Raw genomic sequence first — 25905 nt, 5'->3', positions numbered from 1 at the left:
AGACTGACTGGCCACCCATATCAATACAAACAGCGTGCAATACATTACCTTCATTTTTTATAGCAGGCAACAGTAAAAATAGTGTCACAGGCTTGCAAATAATTACTTGCCTATTGAATTAAGAAATGCCTCCAGACAACCAGAATAGAAAGCAGGGCATTCTACTGCCTGAAATGAAGAACAAATGTATCCTCTTTCAAATTCCATGTACAAGAGCCAGACTGGCTGTTGATTCTTACATAAACACTGGCTCCATCCACCACACCTAAGGTCCACTGGCTAGTTAAAGGAGGTATTGTAGTGAAACAGCTCTGTTCTCCAAATCCTTGAAGACACTTGCTGCTCTCTAGCATTTTTTAAGGGTAGAGCTAAGCTTATGCGGACTTGCAATTGTTTGAATCCATTTATTTCCTTTTTGCCAGTAACATGATGAACATGATTAACATAGGTATGTGGAAGAATGTGGGCCTTTAGTTTTTGTGAACACATCATAAATCATAATCTCAAGCCTGATCCCAAGCCAAATCTACCTTGAAGAAGGCAATCAGCAGGCCCACTAATCTCAGAAACTTCCCTTGCGTCTTCATTCCACCATGATAAATGTCACCTGAGATCGATCGATCGATAGATGATAGATAGATTTATATTCATTTATATTCATTACAATTATTTAACCATAAGTTTAACATTTTCAGTTTTGACTCCCTTCCCCCTCTTTCTGTGGTTCCTTACATTTATTTTCGTCCTTTCATACATATTCCCAATTGTCTTAACTTATTCTTTTAATCATCTATTCTCATATATATCATATATATGATATATATATCATATATATATCTCATACACACACACACACACACACACACACACACACACACACATATATATATATATATGCAGGTTTTGGTGTCCTCGGGTGTCTTCCCGTGTAAAAGTTGGGGTGTCTAGGCGACGTTTCGACGAGGTCTCACTCGTCATCTTCAGGCTGGTGCTTTCGGCTTCTTGTTACTGGAACAGAGCAGGATCTCAGTGTTTGAGTTCCTATAAATACTGTAGAGGGGGTGTGGTGTATAGCCTCCAATGTTCTGGGCAGAGAGGAAGTTCCCAGGCTAGTGTGCCTTTTCTTCTTTTGTTCCTTAATTACTTGAGAGATATCTTGAGTGATTTCTTGAGTGATATCCTGAGTACCACTTAGGTGGGTCATTAGGTGTGGATTAGTTGTTAAAGTCTTTGTGTCTTGACCTCTTGAACTTTGTGAAGAGTTTTCCTGAGAAGATGGCTGTACTGTACTTAGTTGTGCTCTGGCTTGGCTTCGTGTATAGGGGCGAGCTGTGGTTTTGTGGCTTGTGTCAGCCAGATCTGTGTAGGGATTGCAGGGGGGTGCAGCATCCGGAGGTGCCACCATGGATTGGCTACTGGATGGTGTCTGTAATTCATCTGTGGAGAGGGTCTGGGTTTGGGTCTGGTGTGGTTGATTGGTGTTGGCGTTCTGTGTGCCTCTGGATCTGGTGTCAGTTTTTGTGGGGAGGGCTAATTTCCAGATGTCTGGCAAGTGGGATGTGTCGTCACGCTTGTTCATGTTGTGAGGGTGTTTCTCTATCTCGATGGCTTCCATGATTATTCTCTTGTGGTGATGTTCCGTGTTAAAGAGCAATTTGGAATCTGCAAAATTAATTTCGTGTCCTGTTTCTTTCATGTGTTGGAAAAGAGAGGAAGTTTTTTCTTCTTTTTTGACGGCATTCTTGTGTTCTGCGATACGTGCATTTATTCGTCTGTTTGTTTGTCCAATGTACGTGGCTGGGCAGACTTTGCAGGGTATTTCATAGATCCCTTGGTTTTCCAACTGGATTTTATCCTTGGGGTTTCTGAGGATATTGGCTATTTTTTGGTTGGTGCAAAAGGCTTTTGGTTGGTGCAAAAAGCCTTTTGCACCAACCAAAAAATAGCCAATATCCTCAGAAACCCCAAGGATAAAATCCAGTTGGAAAACCAAGGGATCTATGAAATACCCTGCAAAGTCTGCCCAGCCACGTACATTGGACAAACAAACAGACGAATAAATGCACGTATCGCAGAACACAAGAATGCCGTCAAAAAAGAAGAAAAAACTTCCTCTCTTTTCCAACACATGAAAGAAACAGGACACGAAATTAATTTTGCAGATTCCAAATTGCTCTTTAACACGGAACATCACCACAAGAGAATAATCATGGAAGCCATCGAGATAGAGAAACACCCTCACAACATGAACAAGCGTGACGACACATCCCGCTTGCCAGACATCTGGAAATTAGCCCTCCCCACAAAAACTGACACCAGATCCAGAGGCACACAGAACGCCAACACCAATCAACCACACCAGACCCAAACCCAGACCCTCTCCACAGATGAATTACAGACACCATCCAGTAGCCAATCCATGGTGGCACCTCCGGATGCTGCACCCCCCTGCAATCCCTACACAGATCTGGCTGACACAAGCCACAAAACCACAGCTCGCCCCTATACACGAAGCCAAGCCAGAGCACAACTAAGTACAGTACAGCCATCTTCTCAGGAAAACTCTTCACAAAGTTCAAGAGGTCAAGACACAAAGACTTTAACAACTAATCCACACCTAATGACCCACCTAAGTGGTACTCAGGATATCACTCAAGAAATCACTCAAGATATCTCTCAAGTAATTAAGGAACAAAAGAAGAAAAGGCACACTAGCCTGGGAACTTCCTCTCTGCCCAGAACATTGGAGGCTATACACCACACCCCCTCTACAGTATTTATAGGAACTCAAACACTGAGATCCTGCTCTGTTCCAGTAACAAGAAGCCGAAAGCACCAGCCTGAAGATGACGAGTGAGACCTCGTCGAAACGTCGCCTAGACACCCCAACTTTTACACGGGAAGACACCCGAGGACACCAAAACCTGCATTCCTGTACCCGTGAAAATCTACGAAAGCATATATATATATATATATATATATATATATATAAACTGCAGGTTTTTACAACAATCCTGCCAATGTCTTAATCTGTTTACAATTTGTTTGTAGATACTCAATAAACCACTTCCATTCCTTTCCAAAAAGTTTGTTGTCTTGATTTCTTATTCTTCTGGTAAATTTCGCCTTTTCTGCATACTCCATTAGTTTCTGTATCCAACCTTCTTTCGTCGGGACCTCTTCATCCTTCCACTTTGGGCAAATAACATTCTTGCAGCTGTAGTCGCATACATAAATAAATTTCTATACCCTTTGGATAGTCTAATCCTATAACTGAAGACAGGAGTGCCTGGTGTGCTCTGGTCCATGGGGTCACGAAGATTCAGACACGACTAAATGACTAAAAAACAACAATACTATAATTCCCACGAGAAAAGCTTCTGGTTTTTTTTTAATGAATGTTATCTTAAATATCTTTTTCAATTCATTATATATCATTTCTCAGTAAGCTTTAACCTTATGATAAGACCACCACATGTGAGAAAGGTGCCTTCTTTCTCTTTACATTTCCAACACTTATTTGACTTAGATTTATACATTTTTTGCCAATCTACTAGATGTTAGGTACCATCTATATAGCATTTTCTACACTTGATCTTAGCCAAAAGGCCGAGAAGCAATATATATACAATTTCATATAATTTTCTCTTAAACCATAACATTGTAAATTTTATATCCTTATTCCATAATCGTTCCCATGCTTCCATTTCTATATTATGGCCAATATCTATTGCCCAATGTATCACTGAAGATTTCACTTGTTCATCCTTTGTCTCTCATTCCAACAACACCTTGTATTTTAGACATCACTATTACATTACAGTTTAACAGGTCTCTCTCTAATTGTGATAGTTGTTCCCAAACCCCCCGCTTCATATCCTTTTTAAATATTTCATTCAAATGATGATATTGTAACTATGGTGTTAACATTCCTAGTGAATCCTTAAACTCTTTTAATTTAAATTCTCCACCCTCCTTTCTTAGCAAATTTTTATAAGTTGCTCACCTTTTGTCATATTTTTCTCTCCCACTGCTATGGCTTCCAAAGGTGAAAGCCAAAGTGGTGTTTTAGTTTCCATTTTTTTATATATATTTGTCCCATATTCTATACAAATTTTTCCTAATTATATGGTTTGTAAAACCTGTATGTACTTTTACCTTTTCATACCATAAATAAGCGTGCCAACCAAAAATATTATCATGACCCAAATCTAAAATATGTGGATTCTTCAATAGCAACCATTCCTTCAACCAGCACAGACAAGATGCTTCATAATATAATCTTATTTCTGGCAGGGAGAAACCTCCTCTCTCTTTGGTGTCTACCAGTATTTTGTTTTTTATTCTCAGTTTTTTCCATTGCCATTCACTGGGTGGTCTTGCCACAAAACATCATGAGCCATTTGTTTCTGGTAGCAGATTCTCAAAGAACCTCATTTCCTTGTCTCTGACCTCTTTTTCTGTGCGTCATTAAAAATAACAAGCAGAGGAAAAGAGTTGTTTTGACTTCTTGCTACAAGTGTGAAAAGGCTAAAACTGAAATAGCCTATATCACCTGCTCTCAAAACAGCACTGGTCATTATATGCCTTACTCTACTTCTTCAATGAACATAAGGTTTGGATGTTTTGTCAAGCCCTCTGATGAACACTACAAAGAATCGTTGCAGAAAAATCTAAAGGCTTGAGAAAACATTTGTTGTTTTCTTGACAACTAAGCAATAGCACTGAAGTTTGTATTATGGGAAGGATCCATATATAGAACGAAGATAGTTGTTATTCACAGGTTGAGGGTCCACCCAGAGTAGGGTTTTATTATAAGTTCTCCCCCTCTAAGCAGATCCTGCCAAGAGGCATAACATTCAGCTGGACTCTTGTCAGTGACCCTACCTCTCAAGAAAGATTACACAAGACTAAAGGGTCCTTGTTGCTTGTTATCAAAGAGGAGTTCATAACTAGAAATCAGATGACACATAACTCTTCTGAATATATCCCCTCCTCGTCCTTGAAGGGTACAGAATGGTGTCCATGTGATTTGCTCATTCCCACAATCCCTTGGAATGGTTCCTACTTCCACCCTACTATTCTTACAGCTGAGTTGGCCACACATCCTAAAAATTAGCAAAGGTGGGGGCACCCTTGGGAAATCTAGCTTAGACAGAGAAAGTTACCACCAGGATTGGTACTTCTGAGTGAGTACCGAAAACAGAGCTCTGTGGGAAGATTTTATTTCCATTGTTGATTTTCTGTGGTTGGGAGCTTGAAGATTAATAAGCATGCTAGCATGTTTCTTATTCTGCTTTAAAAACAAAAACAACAAAAACCCAGACGGTGCAGATATTCTGAAGTCTCATTTACACAGTGCATTAACTTGGTGGATTTCTGTGTAAGCAACTTGGCCCTTTGTGACAAACTGTTCAATGATACCCAGACTCCTTCTGCTGACTGTTTTATATTGCAGAGCTAGGCAGCTTCATGACATTTTGGGAAAAGTCAAGGAAGGGGGTGGGGGAGACTGCACTGCCTGTGCTTTTCCTGACCTAAGTTGCTCGTATTAAAACATAAAGTAATCTCATTAAAAGGTTCCAGTTGGCACCAAACAAGCTCTGCGCCATTCTTCATTCAGAAAAACAACACAATTTAGCCACAAACTCAAGTAGGTTATTTTCAAATTCTAATGCTGCCTGCTCCATCTCTATACAACTGCTGGGTGGTGTTTTGTAGTTCAAGGTGGGAGGGTTAACCAGAGGCCCTCCAAAAGTTGTTGAACTTTTAAATAAACTTTCATGCCACAACTGCCTGGTGAAAGGTCTGGCTTAATCTATCAGTTTCAGTTTCTAATTTTTTAAATCTTAAATTCAGTTCTGCAAGTGATTTGCTGCCATTATTATTATTATTATTATTATTATTATTATTATTATTATTCTTTCCTGGTTTATCTTTTAAGAAAAATACCCTCAAAGCAGTTTACACCTACATTAAAACATCAAACAATCCAGAACAAAACATTACAGAAGAAATTTAAATATAAACTATACATTCAAAGCAACGTAATTAACAGGAAACTAAAATATTACCTTAAAGATTCAAAATAAAATATTACAAAGGAGGCCAACCACAGAATGTACATTTAATGCAGCAGCATTAACAAAAAATGTATCTTAAACATTTAAAAAGAAAACATTAGTAAATGAAGTAAAATATAAAATGCACATTTAAAACAGTGTAATTAATATTTTATGTTCCTGCTATCATAAGCATAGAAAACACATGTTCCTGTTGCTGCCAGTTCTTCATGGTGGATTAGAGACAACCAAGATTCTCATGAAAATTCATCATACATTTTTGTGTGAATTCCTCAGTAAATACATTTCTGACTAGCATACACATTTTTGCAAGCAGTTGCGCTTACTATAATGTATTTTTGTAACTTAGTTTCACTAATGTATGTATTTTAATACACATTCGCCTAATATTTGCATTTTTGTGCACATTGTTTGACTGGAGAACAAAATTGCAAAATTTGGATCAGGATGAATTTTGGAGGATAATTTTGCTTTCATTCGTCGATTGGCTCAAAAAGTGCAAATTGGATAGTTTCTCATGAGAAGAAGAAGAGGAGGAGGAGGAGGAGGAGGAGGAGGAGGAGGAGAAGAAAAGAAGAAGAAGAAGAAGAAGAAGAAGAAGAATTATTTCTCCCCTATCCCTGCGTGCTGAGATCAACCAGATGTACATGGAGTGTTGTTCAAGTAGCTACCACCACTTCTATACTTGTTAACCTTCACTCTGGTCAGCAGAGAACCCTAGAGCTGTGGAACCCATTAATTGGGCAAGGTAACACATCATCCCACACCATCTCCACAAGATAGTGATCTGCTTACGTTCCTCAGTTATAGCAGGTGGGCTATCAGTTTTATGATACATAATGGCAGAATAGTACTTAAAAAACCCCACTGAAGATTAGCTAGACCATGGGAAACTGTTTGACCATAAACTAATTACTCACATAGGCAGTTATCACCTGGAAAGTAGATCCCAACATGTAGTCGTGTTGGATGGTCACTGGTGGGGGACAAAAGATGGCAGTCACCATATCAGATGCTGATGGTGTCTGTGGCCAAGTGGACTGTGATTGACAAAGCTGCAGTGTGGGGCTCAGGTTGTGTACTCTGTAGGGTAAGCAGAATTGCTCCATAGAATGGGGTGGGGGTGGGGACTGAGGACATGGTATGTCTGAAAGAAACAGGCTCCAGCAGAGCAGATCTTCTTGACGGAATCCATTTTACAACATCCCCAGCTAGCATGGCTAATAGATGATGGGAGCCCCCAGTAACTGGAGTCATAGGTTCCTCACCTTTGATCTGATTTATTTACAGAATTGGCCATGTCTTACATACTGTACTGCTTTATCAATTTCTCTGGTCTTCATCTTGCCTATCCTTAGTTCAGATTAGGGAAATATACTCCAGTTTATTTACCATGGATTGAAAGACTCTTCATATATTTTAGGTAGCAATCCTGCAAACATTTATCTAGCTGCAAGTCTCATTGAACTCAATGAGCTATACTTCTGAATATACATAGATAGGATTGCACTGTTAAGCCACTTCTGGATGGTTAACAGGATTTTTGAGAATGCCGAGGACAGATTCCCCACCTTTAGTATAAGCAGAATTTATTTAAATAGGTAAAACATAGTGTGTAATCTATGCTAATAACTGAGGGGATGTGATGGGGTTTGGGAGGTATTCCAGATTATGAGTATGTGGTGAGGATACTGATCGAGCATTGCTGAGACTGGGCCACAACTTGGTTGCAGAGCAGGTGCATTGATGCAAAAAGTTTCAGGTTCAGTCTTTTATTTGCTTAGTGTGCAAAGTCAGGGTAGCAACCTGTTATATTTCTAGCTAGCACCAATTGCAACATCTGTGCTTGACAAATAATTAATAGCAACAGTTATTTGGCTCCTGGGAGTTTCTTGAAGTAGCTGGGCTCTTAATGGATCTTGCATTCTAGCACTCCCGCTGAATTACAAGCCTATTCACACCCTTCTATCCTCTGCAGTTAATGTGCTTTCTCCCTGCCGTCTTTTTATCTTTACACCAAACTCTTTTAATGTGCAGTGTCTCCCTCTGTCCACGTACATTAGTTTAAAGGCAGTCTATGGATTTAGTGTTGCTTTATTGTTCCTTCTCTCCTTCTTTCCTCATGTACCATCGAAAAGGCAGGGATGACCTTTCCCACATCGTCTCTTTAGATGTTTATTTCTGAATAGTGCTGCTTGCTCAAAGAGAACTCTAAGGCAGATCTCCCCCGTGAGGGGCCTCTAAACAGCTGCCTGCTACATCCCCCCCCCCCAATCTTCTTTCTGGATTGTGTTTTGATAATACAGCTCCTTTCTCTTTCTGGCACATCTCTCCAGCACCTCTGCATTAATGGGGTAGCACTAGAGACTACCTGTTGAAATATGGACAGGCAGTCTAGAGAGTGCAACTGGTAAATTCTAGCAGGTGTGCTGCAGCTGAGTACCTGTGTAACATTTATTGCTAAGATATAAATTAGCAATGCTTAGCTCCCTTTAAATCACATCTCACTAGTTTCTCTTAAATATTTATCATTTTAAAGTTCTCATCTGTATTTCTGATATGGTGGGCTTTTCAATAAACACAGATGAGAGTTGTGTAGCTAAAATGCATTTAATGGCTTGGTGTGTCATTAGGAATGGTTTGGCCTTTGGGAGGAAGACATCAGTCTATTTCTAAGCCACGTGTTCTATGTATCTGTTCAGCCATAGGTGTGTCCCATCCCATGCTGAGTAATTCATTTCGTAAAGCACAAAATACATTTACACGATACACATTTCCTCCCTATTATGCACAGTTTTGTATTAGGGACTTTATGGCAGGTAAGAAATCACTACCACCACCATTTTTATTATTAATTTTGACCAAAAAGTGTGCCACAAAATTACAAGGAGGACACAGCCTGAAAGATAATTGCACTTCAATCGATGTAATCATCTAGGAAGATGACATTCAGGTCACTTTAACATATAGACTAAACTAATGGCCCCGCAGCCATATTTGGCCTTATATAGCAAAGCTTCCTTTACTTCTCTATCCTCCAGTTACACATGTTACTCATACAACTGATCCAATGAACAATGATTTATGCTCGTCTTCTAAATTGCTGTTGCAAACCTATAATGGCTTCCAATTCCAGTTTGGAGAGCCAGACATATAAGGCAGCCGAGATGAGGCTGGTGACTGGGGTATAAGCTGCTGATGTCAGAAATGTACTCTCCCCAACCCCAAATCAAGGAAAGTTGGTTCTACTTGCTTACATTGTTCTGAGACGAGATTTAGAGAAAGGAGCATTTGAAATGGCTCTCAGTAGGTGAACCATTGCACTTTAACCCAACACAGTCTATTTCTTTACCACCCGCTCAGCTTTCAGACAACATCTGTACTGCCCATGTGTCTAAAAGTGTTTTAAATGGGAGGGGAAATAAGAAGGAAAGAAGAACCCCAAAAAGTTTAATGCTACTATTGGGAATCATCATTTTTTATGTGTAGTGGTATTTGCCTTACAAAACACTGCTAGACCAGAAAGTAGCTAATCTGCTTCACATTTAGGCTTGCAAAGCCTCCCCCCACTCACACCATTTGCCAGAATGTCGGTACATGCTGAGAAAGCTTAAAATAACTGGCAAGGTATTGTTATATTGCTGTAAAATTTGAATATTGTTAAAGTCATTTTTAAACATTTTTATTCATCAGGTGAATACTTTTTCATAGTTTGGGATATCTGAGGTGACTTTCTTTCAAAACCATTGTGCATTTTGTCCATGAAAAGCCTAATGCAAAGTAAATTCCTTTCCCCTAAACACACATGAATTTGTCCAAGGCACAAATATAATCTACTTGGAAATTATGCATGGATTCAACAATGACCTTATCTGACAGAGCAAGGGGTGAAAGCAAAACCTCTCTCACAGCTTTATCTACATAAGGCCTTCTGAACACCCCAGAGCTGTAGCTAAGAGGATCAAGCTTCCCTTGCATTTAAAAGGGGGGAAATGAATTCTGATCAGCCTTAAATTTCATTTCTACAGCAGGGATACTGAACCTGTGGTTCTCCAGGTGTTCTTTGACTCCAACTCCCATGAGCCCCAGCCAGCATGGCCAATGGTTATGGAAAATGAGAGTTGGAGTCCATCTGGAGGGCCACAGGTTCACCATCTCAGAGGTAAACATGTTAAATGATCTCAGGCAGTAGGGCTAGAAAACGAAACCTTGTAATTCTGCTACCAGTTAAGACTTGGTAGAACTAGTCTAGATGTTTTTTTTTTAAAAAAATATTTTTTATTAATTTTACAACATAAACAAAAAACAAACAAACATAACATGACTTCCCCAAACCTCCCCTTCACTGCATTCTTGTTTTAAAATTTTTTAGCAATCCTTCATCCCTTTTTATATTTAATTCTCTCTAAAATTTTTAAATTTCAATTTTTACAGCTGTAATTCTTTATATCCAATCCCTTGACATCTTAACATTCCGAAATTTTACAACAATTTTTAAGATAAATTTTGAATTTTTTCCAATCTTCTTCCACTGTCTCTCTCCTCTGGTCACGGATTCTGCCGGTCATCTCTGCCAGTCCCATAAATTCAGTCACCTTGGTCTGCCATTCTTCCAGAGTAGGTAGTTCTTTAGTCTTCCAATACTTTGCCAAAAGAATTCTTGCTGCTGTTGTTGCGTACATAAAAAATGTTCTATCTTTCTTTGGAACCATTTGGCCTACCATGCCCAAGAGAAAAGCCTCCGGTTTCTTTACAAATGTCCACTTAAGGATTTTCTTAATTTCATTATAGATCATTTCCCAGTAGGCCTTAATCTTCGGGCAGGTCCACCAAAGATGATAAAAAGTTCCTTCACATTCATTACACTTCCAACAGTTGTTATTGGGCAAGTGATATATCTTTGCAAGCTTGACTGGGGTCATGTACCACCTATAGATCATTTTCATTATATTCTCTTTTAAGGCACTACATGCCGTGAATTTAATACCTGTGGTCCATAACTGCTCCCAGTCAGCAAACATAATATCATGACCAATATCTTGTGCCCACTTAATCATGGCTGATTTAACCGTTTCATCCTGTGTGTTCCATTTTAGCAGCAAATTATACATTCTAGACAAATTCTTAGTATTGGGTTTTAGCAATTCTGTTTCTAACTTTGACCTCTCCTTCTGGAATCCTAGTTTCCTGTCCTGCTTAAAGGTCTCATTAATCTGGTAATAATGTAACCAGTCTCGGACTTTAGGTTTCAATTTCTCAAAACTCTGTAGTTTCAACTTTTCACCATCATATTCTATAATTTCACAATATTTTGGCCAGTCTGAATCCATGTTCAGTCTTTTTACCGCCTTGGCTTCCATTGGTGACAACCACCTGGGGGTTTTACTCTCTAACAAATCTTTATATCGGTTCCATACATTATACAGTGCTTTCCTGACAATATGGTTTTTAAAGTTTCTATGTACCTTTACCTTGTCATACCATAAATATGCATGCCAACCAAAGTTGTTATCATAACCTTCCAGATCCAGAATATCTGTATTCTCAAGAAGTAGCCATGGTTTCAGCCAGCAAAAAGCTGCTGCTTCATAGTAAAGTTTTAAGTCCGGCAGGGCAAAGCCCCCTCTATCCTTTGCATCAGTCAAAATCTTAAATTTTATTCTGGGTTTTTTGCGGTAGAACTAGTCTAGATGGATAGGGCATTGATGTAAGGCATTGGTATTGCTTCATATTCTTTCCTCCCACCTTTTGACAATCCACAGCCCATTGTAATGTGAGAAGAATGTGTCTGTGTTTGCTGCCATGTATGACAATGGGTGGAAATAGATTGGCAGTGTGTTTAGGCTGCAAAATAGATGTTTGTTCCCATTACATGAGAGAGGGGAGTATGTGATCATGGCTACATACAGGTGATAGCTGTATATAAAGACCCTTGGTTGGGGGCATTTGAAAATGAAAGCTTTTTTTAATATGTTATTGGAATATTATTTTATCAGCAGTCATGATCCCATTGTGTGTCAGATTGTGATAACAGTACGCCTCTTCCAAAATGAGACAAGCGTCTAATATTCAAACGTCAGTTTTAAAGTTGATCAGGACCACTAGCCTAATTTTAACGTTAGCAGACTTCACATAATGCTGACTTCTGCCAGTGTCACTCTAAATTTAACTAGCTGCATTTTGAAGTTTCCATTGTGTAAGTGCATCACCTTTTCTTAAATTATGCCTCATCAAGCAAAACTAATCTACTGTTATGCACTTATGAATTTGGATGCAGATTCTTCCTGCTGAATGATGGCTTCTAGTAGTGACTTTTAAAGGCCTGCCACTGGAGTCATGTTCTAAGCACAATGTGATTTAAATAACTTCAATCACTGTATGTTATATTGGTCTTACATAAACAACACAGGCACATTGTTTTTAAAACTAGCTGAATCCTAAGGGTTGTCAGTGTTGGATGGAAAGTTGTAAGTTGGCAGGATTTCTAAAGTCACGAAACAAATTTTCAAGCTGCTTTCAGATCTTCAGACTCAAATCCCCCAAAGTAATGTGCACAGCTATATTGTTCACAAGAACCTTCCTTTTTTCTTAGCCAAAATATCCCAGACAGCATTGATGAGCACGATCAGCCACTTTTGAATTGTTACCTTTTCTCACTTCAAGCATCTCCTTCCCTTGTACTCAGTCACTTTTTGATTTCTTCTAGGGCCAACTGCACAGAGATGGCATAACCAATTTCCCACAAATACACCATGTCACAGCACTGGGGCCAGTTCAGGTGTAGGTGGGTGAGGATCAAAATAGATGTCACCACAGGTAGTCTGAAGTTCAAGCAATGGATCAGGGAAGTGCAGGTGAAGGGCCAGAGGCACTGAATGCATGCTCAGAGCCAGGTAGAAGATGTAGCTTCAAGGCAGGAATAAAGACTCAAAGGTCCAGATGTGAGGTCAAATGCCATAACGGCTCATAATCTGAGGCTAAAGTCCAGAAACAGCTGCAGGCGAGTAGGCAGTGTCCTTACACTGAAAACAAGTTGCTAGGACCCTGGATGCAAAACTTTTTATACATCCTGGTTAGCTTGGAGAGTCAGCTGACAGTATTCAAACTGGATAGTCTCCTGATTTTTTTTAAGATGGAACTGCAGCCAAGAGATTGCTCTTTCCCTGGTTGCTTAGTCCTGGGGTAGCCAATGTGGTACCAGCCAGATATTGTAGACTGCCACTCTCATCAGGTCCAGCTAGCAAGGTCAATTGACAGGAATGATGAAAGCTGTAGGCCAAGGCACAATGCTGTCTATCCATGGTGTAGTTTGCCTGACCTCCAAAGAACCCACTGTGTGGTGGTGCAGGAGGTAAGGTAATGAGAAAGGTAAATTACTTTACAGAAAAGCTTCTAATTGCTTATTATAGAAACAGCTTCCCACTGATTACTCCAAGCTTGTTTTATGTTTGTGTTTGAGGGAACAGATGATTGCAATAGGGAAACAGAATGCTGACCAATGTGTTCCCAAATGATGCCATAAAGGTAAAGGTAAAAGGACCCCTGACCATTAGGTCCAGTCGCGGACAACTCTGGGGTTGTGGCGCTCATCTCGCTTTATTAGGCGAGGGAGCCAGTGCACAGCTTCAGGGTCATGTGGCCAGCATGACTAAGCCGCTTCTGGCAAACCAGAGCAGCACATGGAAATGTCATTTACCTTCCCGCTGGAGTGGTACCTATTTATCTACTTGCACTTTGACGTGCAACATGAGCTCACCCTGTCATGGGGATTCGAACCGCCAACCTTCTGATCAGCAAGCCCAAGGCTCTGTGGTTTAGACAGCAGCGCCACCTGCTCCCTTATGCCATACAGGTGCTATAAACCATCAGTGTGTTGTGTTCATTGACCCCTGAACAGGCTACAAACTACTGGCTACAGACCACCCCATGTTTTATACTCCCCACTGAATCACTTTATAAGTGATTCAATCATGGACTGATCCAAAGAGTGAAAATTTCAAACAGGCCAATTCTCCTTGGGTTGGATCCAGACTTCAGTGTTTCCTTCCCACTGAAGTCAGTGAGGTTTACATCATAAGTAATTGTTCAGATTGATTTCAGTGGGACCCAACTGAGTCTGAATCCATCCTGTTTTCATGTTCCACTATTAGACCTCATCCATCTATGAATTTCTAATGTGATTGGTTATCTAAGGTGTTATTGTTGTTAATAATAATCTATGCTTCACTCCCACCCATTTTCAATGCTAAATACCTGTTGTACAGAGTTATGTGGGTATCAGCAAACATGGACTGTGCCAGGTAAGATGGTCTTGCTAATCCTGCACTGTTCCATTTGGACACAATGGTGCCCTGAACCAGTACACTAATATCAAAAAAATCTGCCTAGAAATATTTTTCCCAAAAGCTCCAGAATGGACCTCTGTCTTTCACAATGCCCCCCCCCCGCAAAAAAGTGTATCCAAATAACATATAGAAATCTTGGACTGTTTTACATTTAGACGGATTTGTTTCTGGATAGAAAAGTAAAGTAAAAATGCTCTGAGTTGTTTGATTCCCCCTTATCTTTTTCAGCCAGAGGTTATTAAAGACCATCATTAGTATAACCTAATGTACCAAGGAATTTAGCATACATGTGCCTTGCTTCATGGGGGCTCATAGCACTGAAGGATTTGTTTATGATGGGCATAAATTATTCTCCCTGTCCAGGATAAATAGGATTGATATAAGTGCACCTGAGACAATAATGTGACTACCAGTGTGCTTTCCTTCTGTTCATGAATAGATCAAGACAGAGGTGAAATAAATTCATGCAGAAGTTTAGCCAATGGCATGTGAAGTTACTAAAGGATGCTAGGCACCATTATTTAACTCTTGGCATATTCACACATACAAAAATGAGATGAACATGATATTTTTATAATACTAGCACCAATTATCATTTTAGAATTCATTTTTGCATATGCACCCTGCAAATTCATCTGCAGTGGTTTTTAGATAGTGTTTCAATAAACCATGGGGTTTCTCATAAGCCTATCAATACCACTACACATTAAAAATGATAGTAAGACTAACAATGGCTTATAAGAGAGCTTGTTGAGAGACTGCCTTTTGTAAAACAGGACATATGCTTACTCTAAAACAAATGTCAATTTACTCCAGCACCCTACTTCCTATAGCAACCAAACATATGCCTAGAGAAGCCCACAAGTCCTCTTGTTGCTCCACTGTAATTTCAACATGGGGTTTTGATATTGCCAACATAGCTTGTAGACATTAATAGATTTATCCACCATGATCTTGCATAATTCTCTTTTGAAAGTCAACTAAGCTAATTGTTATCATCTATTATTATTATTATTATTATTATTATTATTATTATTATTATTAAAATTCTATACCGCCCTTCATCTGAAGATCACAGGCCGGTTTTCATTATAAAAACCCAAAAATGTGAACCACAATAACAAACAGAAACAATCACACACACCAGTTTAAAAGGCCATAGATTGACTAATTAGCCAAAGGTCTGGGGGAAGAGGAATGTTTTTGCCTGGTGCCTAAATATATATAACGAAGGCACCACACAAGTATCTGAAATATACTCAGAGTCGCAAAGTGATTTCATGCTCTTTATTCAACTCATGGTGGTGAGGAGGAATGAATGAAGGTCCCCTCAAAGTATCTGCTTTATATACATTATTTACACAATGGGCTGCACATGATTGGCTAATTCCGGAATTCTACTGTAAGCCAATCAGGTTGTGGATTCACTTATATCTGGAGCATGATTGGGTAGTTCCTGCCAACCAATCATACTGCTGCATTGTTCTAGGACCAATCAGACTGCTGCATTCTGAATCCTATTGTTCTAGGACCAATCAGACTGCTGCCTTTTGGATCCTATTCAACTCAGTACATAACACCCCTCCCCTCTAAGTTCCGGTCCTGCCCGGGAGGTCGCATTCATAGTCCTCGAGGTACGCCGGCGGCCTACGTGTGCGTTGCGGCCTGGAGTGTTCCCTGGTCTGGGGTTCAGGTTCTGGTTCGTGTTCCAAGGATGCTGGCTGTGATGGAGCTGTTTGGTCTGGCACAACTGGCTCACTCAGTCGTGGTTCTGGTTCCGGTGTCCTTTCAGCCTCGCAGGTCCTCTCTGTATTTACTGATTCTGCCTCTCCTGCTGGCCCCTCGTGCTCTATGGGCCTCACTGCCCCTCTGTTCCCTTGGGACTCCTCTGCCCTTTCCTCCTCCTGGTTTTCTCCTGGGAATCATCGCCATATCTGGTCGCAGTGGCGGCGCCAACATTGCCCCCCATCCGTTAGCACCTCATACGACACGGGGCCAGTGACCCTGGTGACTGTGGCGGGTACCCATGCTGGGCCTGCCCCAAAATTCTTTGTGTACACTGGGTCCTGAGCCTCGAAGGTCCGGGGGTTCTTGCCTTCCCCCACCACTGCCTCATCCTGAGCTCTATCGGGGTGAAGGCAGTCCAATCTGATTGCAAGGCGCCGACCCATTAGTAGTTCAGCGGGGCTCCGGCCAGTCGTTGAGCTGGGGGTGCTGTGCTGTGCTAGAAGGAATGTGGCAAGGCGGTACTCCCAATCCCCTTGCGTCATGCGGCGAAGGGTGTCCTTGGTGGTCCGCACCATGCGTTCTGCTTGGCCATTGGTGGCAGGGTGGAATGGCGCCGAACGGATGTGGCGGATGGCGTTCTGCGCTGTGAAGGTTTGGAATTCTCCTGACGTAAATGCAGTCCCGTTGTCTGAGACGAGAGTGTCAGGGAGCCCGTGGGTTGCAAACAGCCTGCATAGTACCCGGATGGCTGCGGACGTAGAAGTGGACGGTACCAGTGCGACTTCCAGCCATTTGGTGTAGAAGTCCACCACTATGAAGAATGTTTTCCCCTGAAAGGGGCCAGCAAAGTCCACATGCAGGCGTGACCATGGTGCTCGGGCGGACTCCCAGGACTGGACTGGGGCCCTTGGGGGATCTGGGCGGGATTCTTGGCAGGCCTGGCAGTGTTTGACCCAGGCCTCTATCTCTCCGTCGATCCCCGGCCACCACACATAACTCCTGGCAATGGCCTTCATTCTTACTACCCCTGGGTGTGTCTCGTGTAGGGCTGTGAGGACCCTTTTGCGGAGGGGCTGGGGAACAATGACCCTGCTTCCCCATAACAGGCACCCCTTGTGGGCCGACAGTTCATGTTTGCGGGTTGTGTAGCAGGCAAATTCTGGACCGGGGCTGCTGCTGGGCCATCCCCTCCACACCCAGTCCAGGACCCGGGAGATGACCCTATCTTTCTTGGAATGGTGTGCAACTTCTTGTGCCTGAATGGGGCGGTCGGGAAGCAGCTCCAGGCTCATAACCTCTTGTGCAGGTGCTGGGTCGGGGCCTGTTTCTGGTAGTGGTAGCCTGCTGAGGGCGTCCGCATGGCCCATCGCCTTCCCCGGACGGTGAATCAGTGCATACTGGTAGCTGGCAAGGAAAATTGACCACCTGAGGACGCGAGGAGACAGCACTTGGGGGGTCTGCTTTTCAGGGGCAAACAAGCCAAGCAACGGCTTGTGGTCAGTCACCACGGTGAAGGGCCGCCCGTACAAGAAATCATGAATTTTTTTTTACTCCCTTCACGATTGCCAGACCCTCCTTGTCGATTTGCGAGTAGTTCCGCTCGGTTGTGTTGAATGTCTGGGAAAAGTATGCCACTGGTACCTCTCTTCCATCCGGGAGTTGGTGTCCCAGGACAGCGCCAATTCCATAGGGCGAGGCGTCGCATGCTAGCACCACCGGCAGCCTCTTGTCGAAGTGTGCCAAGACCGAGTTTGAGACAAGCAAGTCCTTGACTGCCTGGAATGCGGCCTCCTGGCGCTGGCCCCACACCCAAGGGGCCCGCTTGTCCAGGAGTCTGTGTAGGGGCTCCGCTACCGCCGCCTTGTGGGGAAGGAAGGAATGGTAAAAGTTCAATAGTCCCAAGAAGGCCTGAAGTTCAGTCTTGTTCTTGGGTGCTGGGGCATCACAAATGGCCCGTACCTTGTCCCCAGTCGGGTGGACCCCTTCTGCGTCCACCATAAATCCCAGAAAGTCCACCTGAGGCACTCCTAGTAGACATTTTTCCCGCTTCACCTTGAGACCCGCCATCTGGAAACGGTGCAGAACGGTGCGGAGGCGGTCCTCAAACTCCTCTGGTGTGGGCCCGGCAATCAACACATCATTGAAGAAGGGGGTGACGCCAGGAATCCCTTTAAGTAGAGAGTCCATTAGATTCTGGAATATGCCTGGTGCCACGCTGACACCGAATTGCAGCCGCTTTACCCTGAATGCTCCTCTGTGCGTCACAATCGTCTGTGCCTCTGCTGTGGCCTCATCTACTGGCAGCTGTTGATATGCTTGGGCCAAGTCCAGCTTGCCAAAAATTTTCGACCCAGCCAGGGTGGCAAGAACATGGCTGACCACTGGCACTGGGTATGCATGGGCCGTGAGGGCCTTGTTTATGGTACATTTGTAGTCTGCGCAGATGCGGACCGAACCATTAGGCTTGACGGGTGTGACGATTGGGGTTTCCCGGGGGCATTAGGCACCGGCTCCAGCACTCCTTGCTCCACGAGCCGGTCCAATTCCTCGTCTATACGGGGTTTCAGGGCGAACGGGACCCGGCGGGCCTTGAGCCTGACCGGTCGTACTGCGGGGTCAAGCTGTAGAGCAATGGCGGGGCCCGTATACTGTCCCAATTTCCCATCGAAAACCCCCGGAAATTCCTTGCATATGGCGTCCACGTCCACTTGTAAGCTAGTGTGGTTCACCCCGGTGACGGCTAGCCCCAGTGGTCCAAACCATGCCAATCCTAGTAAGCTAATGTAGGGGCCCTTGACCACCAGCAATTCCAGTTGCCGCGTCCGCCCTCGGTATTGCACCCTGAAGGTCCCCACCCCCATTGTGGGGACCTTACGTTTCTGGAAGTCCCGGAGGGTGAATGGGGCCGGCCTGAGTTTGGGACCCCCAGTAGGACACAGTTTCCTTAAGGTCCTTGCCGAGATTATGGATAGAGTTGAACCCGTGTCAAGCTCCATGCGGCATGGGGCCCCCTCTATCTGTACGTCAACATAAATTTTCTCTACGTTGGGGTGGGGCAACTGGTATACCTGGAAGTCCGTGAGCTCTGTTGAGTTGCCTTGGTGTGTTGGGCCCCGGGACCTGGGGCTCTTGGATTGGTCATCTGATGCCTGGCGTCGGGTGGGCCGAGCCCGACACACCCGGGCGATGTGTCCTGATTTTCTGCACTGCCTGCACTCTGCGTTGCGGAAACGGCAGGTCCTGCTCTCGTGACTTTCTCCGCAGCTTGCGCAGTTCCCTCCTTCTCGTCGAGGCAGCTGTGGTATGTGGGCTGCTTGAGTGCGCTGCTGTACTCGGTGCACCTCCTCCCTGTTGGATCCTGAGTCGTCGGTGAGGTCTTCGTGGTGGACCCTCGGTTGGGACGGCTGGCTCGGCCGTGCCTCTTGCGTCGACCTCTCGGCAGCTTCCGTTGCCAGGGCCTCCTCCAGAGCGACCTGGAACGTTAGGTCCTTCTTAGCGTAGAGGCGTCGTTGCAGCTTCTCATCCTTCAGGCCACCGACGAGGCGGTCACGAAGCATGTTCTCCAGCTCTGAGAAGTTGCAGAACCGGGCGGCTTGGCGGAGAGAGGTCACAAACCCAGTTATGGTTTCCCCAGGGGCTTGCCGCTTTGCGTAGAAGGCATTTCGACGAGCCACCACTGAGAGCTGTGGCGAAAAGTGCCCCTTCAGCTGTTCCATTATTGTTTTGTATGGAACAGTAGCGACGTCTTCAGGCGCAAGGAGAGCCCGGGCGATTTCAAACGTCTCCTCTCCGCAGACGCTGAAGAATATTGCCCTCTTCTTGGCGTCTTCTTCATCGGTGACCCCTTTGGCTTCTAGGAGGAAGGTGAAACGGGAGGCGTACGCTTCCCAGTCTCCAGATGCTGGGTTGAACGGCGAGAAGCTGCTGTTGGTTGCCATTCTGAGTTCCTTGTGTCCCGGAGCTGAAGCCTGGATACACGGTGCGAGGCAGCGGTGCGGCAGGTGGCGGTGCTGCGGTGCTGTGTGTGGCAGTCAGCTCAGCGGGATCCCACCTTCATCGCCAGTGAAATATACTCAGAGTCGCAAAGTGATTTCATGCTCTTTATTCAGCTCATGGTGGTGAGGAGGAATGAATGAAAGTCCCCTCAAAGTATCTGCTTTATATACATTATTTACACAATGGGCTGCACATGATTGGCTAATTCCGGAATTCTACTGTAAGCCAATCAGGTTGTGGATTCACTTATATCTGGAGCATGATTGGGTAGTTCCTGCCAACCAATCATACTGCTGCATTGTTCTAGGACCAATCAGACTGCTGCATTCTGAATCCTATTGTTCTAGGACCAATCAGACTGCTGCCTTTTGGATCCTATTCAACTCAGTACATAACAGTATCCCTGGGAAGAACTTTCCACAAGCAAAGAGTCACTGCAGAAAAGGCCCCTCATTGTGTTGCCAGTCTTTGTATCTCTTGTGGAGGAGGCACATGGACAAGCGTCTCAGATATGATCGCAGGTTCTGGCTTGGTTCATATGGGGAGAGGTATAACCTGTGGCAGCAAATGCCAAATATTAATTATGCGCTGCATGAAGAAGCACTTCCTTTTGTTTGTCCTAAATCTCTTTCTTTCAGTTTCATTGGATGACCCCAAGTTCTTGGGTAAAGAAAAATGCCTCTGTATCCACTTTCTCCACACTGTGCAAAATGTCTTAGTTGCAATTCCTCCCCCACTAAAAACCTCCAATATTGTATGTTTTCTTCATAGAGAGGATGCTGCAGTCCACAGATCATTTTGTTTGTCTCTAGACAGTTTCTTTTGCCTTTGGTGGCTTGTAGATCAGGCTCTTAAATTCACTGCCCATAAACTCTTCTCTGCAAATAGGACATTCAGGTTTCTTCTCGTAACCACAACTGCAGTAAAATTGCTTTCGAACATATCATTTCATACAGCACCATTTCAAAATGAATTATTTTGTTTTGCTGATGTCAAACTAATGTGGGTTGATCATATTGGCAGTGCATTCAATATAGACTTTGATGTGCAACTTTAAGACAGGGTACTTTAAATTTAGTTGCAAAGGGGGAAGATGGTTCTGAAGTCCAATTTTTTTGTTACTCAAATGACACAGTTCAAAGCCATATAGATGGCCATCTTAAATGGGAGCAGATGGAGGGAAATCAAGGTAATTGGCATTGATTTCTTTTTTTGAATGGCTAGAATAGGAATTTAGTTCAGACTGGCTTGAAAATGAATTATAAATGTCCTGGTGGATGTTCATGCAAAATTCTCATCTGCTGATGCTGTGAATATATAAGTTGTGTTCACTGCCTTTTTATTTTATTTTAATTTTTTAGGTGGTTTTGAGAAAACTGATTGATGGAGCGTGGTTGGATGCAAACCTATCAAAGACAGTCATGTTAGAATCAGTTATTTTGGGGGGAGTTGGAAGAAACCACAAGAGTCATCTAGTCCAACCCCCTGCAATGCAGGAATCTTTGCCCAACATGGAACATAACATGGCAGTTATTTTGTATGCCTCAATGATAAGGCTTCAATCCTGTACACACTTACCTAGAAGTACGTCCCATTAAATACAGGAGTCCTGTTAAATACAGTGGTGCCTTGGGTTAAGGACTTAATTCGTTCCGGAGGTCTGTTCTTAACCTGAAACTGTTCTTAACCTGAGACATCACTTTAGCTAATGGAGCCTCCTGCTGCCGCTGCGCCGCCGGAGCACGATTTCTGTTCTCATCCTGAAGCAAAGTTCTTAACCTGAGGTACTATTTCTGGGTTAGCAGAGTCTGTAACCTGAAGCATATGTAACCCGAGGTATCACTGTACTGATATGAGACTTACTTCCCTAGGTGACTCATATACAGTACCTGAAAAACCACCTGCTCTATTCACCTGATTGGACAGGCATAATAGATGCCCTTTTCAGAGTGCCACAGTTCTCCATGATGTGGTGATTTGTGAGAGGACCTTCTCAGTATTGGCACCCCACCTCTAAGTTGTGAGAAATGCCAATATTGTTGCAGTTTTGATGCTAGCTAAAAACATGTCTATTCTGCCAAGCATTTGGCTAAACTGATGCAACTCGTTTGTCTGAGGCAGTTATGTTAGTATATTGCCTGGTTGTTGTTTTTTTGCATTGAATTGCATTTAAATGAAATATTATGTCATTGTATTTTAATGTTGTTTCTTTTGCTGGGGTTATGTGAACAAAGCAGCGTGGGTTGTAAATAATTTAAATAAAAAACAAAAACAAAATATATAATAAAGAGACCACAAGGTTAGGTTATAAAGCAGATAGTCTTATTATATTAAAAAAACCACCCAAACCAGGGCTTTATAATATCAAATACTCAGTCTCCTCTGATCTATTTCTAGAACCAGGGTGTGTGTGTGTGTGTGTGTGTGTGTGTGTGTGTGTGTGTGTTTGTAAAATATGGGATATGGCTGTTCCCAGATGGATTGGCAACCTAGATAATGCAAGATTCTCCCCATGAGAATGAGATGGAGGGGATAAATATAAAGAGACTAAAAAGTATAGCCTGCTTCATCTTTTTTGTTTTGTTTTCATTGTCGCGAAGAAGAAATGTAGCCTAGATGTTGAATAATTAACAAGAGCAAGTTAGTGTTAATCAGTTGCTGTAATAAAAATGCAAAATGTAAGAGGGAAGAAAATGAGACACTGTGGTAAATGCCCTGTTCTGGCTTATTTGGGAAAGTGCAATGTTTAGAGTTTGGTGCAATGCCTGTGAATGTGTGCACATGCAGTTATGTGTATATTATTAGAAGTGAAGATGACATTCTTCCCCACCACCACACACAGACCAACAAAGATTGTAGCAAACTGATACCAAAGCAAAACACGGAGTGTTAGGCAAGTTTTTCTGAATAGGAAGATTTTGGCATTCAAGGAAATCGTTTCAGTGCTGTATTGTTTTCCATACTTGTTTTCAATCAGACTCCATGATTTCATATAAGGCCTTGTCCATATCTGCTAAGATCTCCTGTGCATGTAGCTTGAGTTCCTTGAGCCACCCAACCAATTTATGGGTCATTAGCACAGAGATAGCCAACATGGTGCCCTCCCACTGTTGTTCAACTCTGACTCCAATCAGCCTCAGCCAGCATGGTTAATGCTGGGAGGGATGATGGAAGTTGTAGTCCAACATCAAATGGAGGGTTTCACTTTGGCTACACTCACACTGGGAGAAATAACAGGGATATTTTGAGTGGTGTTCAGCTGCATTTTACTCACAGTAGACCCAATTAAATTAAAAGCCCTAACTAATTAAGTTCACTAAGTTTTAAAATGTCTATTATATTGTGCTTGTAGAAGCCAGTGTAAAGACAATGAGGCGCTTCCCCCTGTCCTCCCCCCAACACACATCCCACACCTGCCACAAATCCAGCCCATATGTTGAGCCCACATGTTGTCATCACAGAGACAGAACTCAACAAAATGGACCAATGATTTGACAAACTATAAGAAAGCATCATTTGTTCATATATATTTACCCATGGTGAACAAACAGCCTATACTCCCAGACAGGCATAGGCAAACTCGGCCTTCCATATTTTTGGGACTACAGCTCCCATCATCCCTAACTAACAGGACCAGTGGTCAGGGATGATGGGAGTTGTAGTCCCTAAACATCTGAAGGGCCAAGTTTGCCTATGCCTGCTCCAGGACATTCCACTTTTAATGCACCTAATGTGCTAGGACTCATTGAACCCCTGGCATAGAAAACTAGTTGCAGGCTTACGCTCCACCTCAGAACAAGTCCTTCCAGGTACAGTATTTGCATACCAACAGCGCCTGCTAAATTTTCTCAAAAATGAGTAATGACATCAAAATATATGCTTGGCCAAAGCAGATATATACATGAAAGCAACAGCTTAAAGTGGCAGTTCATTAGATGTTTAGTTGGCCATACTGAATCTTGAAGCATAGGTCAGCTGCCCATGTTGATGGCCAAGCATAAATTGGGCATGGAAAACCTTGGCTACTGTGTAATTACTTTGAGAAAGTTGCAGTGCTTCCTCACTCAGACTTCTAACTCCATTAGAAAGCCAACATAAACACTTCACCCTCTGCTTATTTCTCACAGGGGTAATGCGTCAAAATTATGGGCTTAATCATTATTAATTCTTTTGATATTTATCAATTGCACTAGCATTAATCATGATAAACACCTCTGGTATTAATGTGGATGTCATTAGTATAGCACTTCAAGTTTTTCTACTGCTGCTCAGCCTTCATTAACTGGACCATTAGTTACAAGGTGTTACCTTTTGCGTAAACAACTCCATGTTTCCTGTGGGGTGTGTGTGTGTAGTTTAAGCCTTGCAGTTTTTCATGACCTTTATATGATGCAGTAGGGTGGATTGGATATATCACACATATACTGTGAGTTCTCATGGTATCCATGTGAGAGCAATGAGTGAATTTGCTATGCTGAATCTGGAGCAGCTTCTCATGTCAATCCACCACCTGATCGCCATTTTAATATGTTTGCCATGTGGTTAGTGAAAATATATAGCACCAAATCAATCTCAGAGTGGCCTCAGGGAGAGAGATTACAAGACTCATTCCAGCCACATGGAAATGTTCTTAGTGGAACATTAAAGAGGCAATGAAGGCTTAAGCTGGTGATTTGTTTGGAATGATAAAGGAGCGGTATGAGGAATCATACTACTCCTTTAACATTGCTGAAGTTGTTTTATAGTGAGTGTAGCCATTGGTCCATGGAGTATACTGTTCATTTGCCTGCTTTGAATGGCAGTGGCTCTCTAGACTCTCAAGCAGAGCTTAACTGGAAATGCCCACAACTGAACCTGGAGCTGTCACTTAACTGTGTAACACATGAATTCTCATCCATGCAGGTGGAATACATTGTCATACATAAAGCAGAATCTTGCGACCTCTTGGGATAAGAGGTTTACTTTGATTTATTTTTTCCATGGAACTAGAGTCCAGTTACCGGTAATTAGATCAGTGTTGTGTTTTCCTTGATTGAAGCATAAGCATATGAGGGGACGTGTGATAATGGAGTGGCCAGTACTCCACAAAATGCAAAAAGTATAGTCTGTGGCATTTCCATATACAACTCAAATGTATGCAAGACCATTCACAACAGCAATGGCAGTAGTGGGAGAGGAAACTCTGGTCCTGATTGAGGCTGAACCTAATGGAATGGTACCCTTCAAATCAACATGAAAATGTCATGGGAGATTGAACTGTTCTCCTTGTTCTTTATGTATCTGATAAAGTGGCTTTAGTATCGAAAGGCTTTTACCTCAGTAAATTGGTTAGGCTTTAGGGCAAGGATGGGAAACCTCCTCCAGTTTGAAGGCCACATTTCCTTATGGGTCACTTCCTGGCAGCCCCCTGTCAATGGAATGCAGGACCAGAGCCAAAAGTGGGCAGAAGAACAGATATGACAGCAGCCAGGCAAAAGCATTTGAGAGAGCAAAGTTGGACTGGGAAGGGTTGCAGCTTAGTAATTAGACATGGCTTGGGTACAGTCCTGAGGGCCCTGTAGAGAGGCTTGGAGTGCTGCATTTTGCTCCCAAATCCTGACATTCACCACCCATGCCTTAAGGCAGGCATGGCCAAACTTGGCCCTCCAGATGTTTTGGGACTACAACTCCCACCATGCCTAGCTAACAGGACCAATGGTCAGGGATGATGGGAATTGTAGTCCCAAAACATCTGGAGGGCCAAGTTTGGCCAT

The 25905-nt window shown here is 42.9% G+C and overlaps 1 protein-coding gene and 1 long non-coding RNA gene across 8 annotated transcripts in view; one reads left to right on the top strand and one right to left on the bottom strand.

The window, feature by feature from the left end:
- Positions 1-25905, bottom strand: part of LOC309350485 — a 737064-nt gene that overhangs the window by 314628 nt on the left and 396531 nt on the right. The gene's annotated exons all lie outside the window — the stretch shown is intronic.
- The window catches only part of GRID2 (glutamate ionotropic receptor delta type subunit 2), an 833811-nt gene that overhangs the window by 440764 nt on the left and 367142 nt on the right, over positions 1-25905 (top strand). The window lies entirely within an intron of this gene.

Source organism: Podarcis erhardii (genome assembly GCF_964252035.2).
Source record: "Podarcis erhardii genome assembly, chromosome: 9".
Classification (NCBI taxonomy): Eukaryota; Metazoa; Chordata; class Lepidosauria; order Squamata; family Lacertidae; genus Podarcis; species Podarcis erhardii.
Note: the sequence above shows the minus strand (reverse complement) of the source record. Positions and strands in the feature narration are given on the sequence as shown.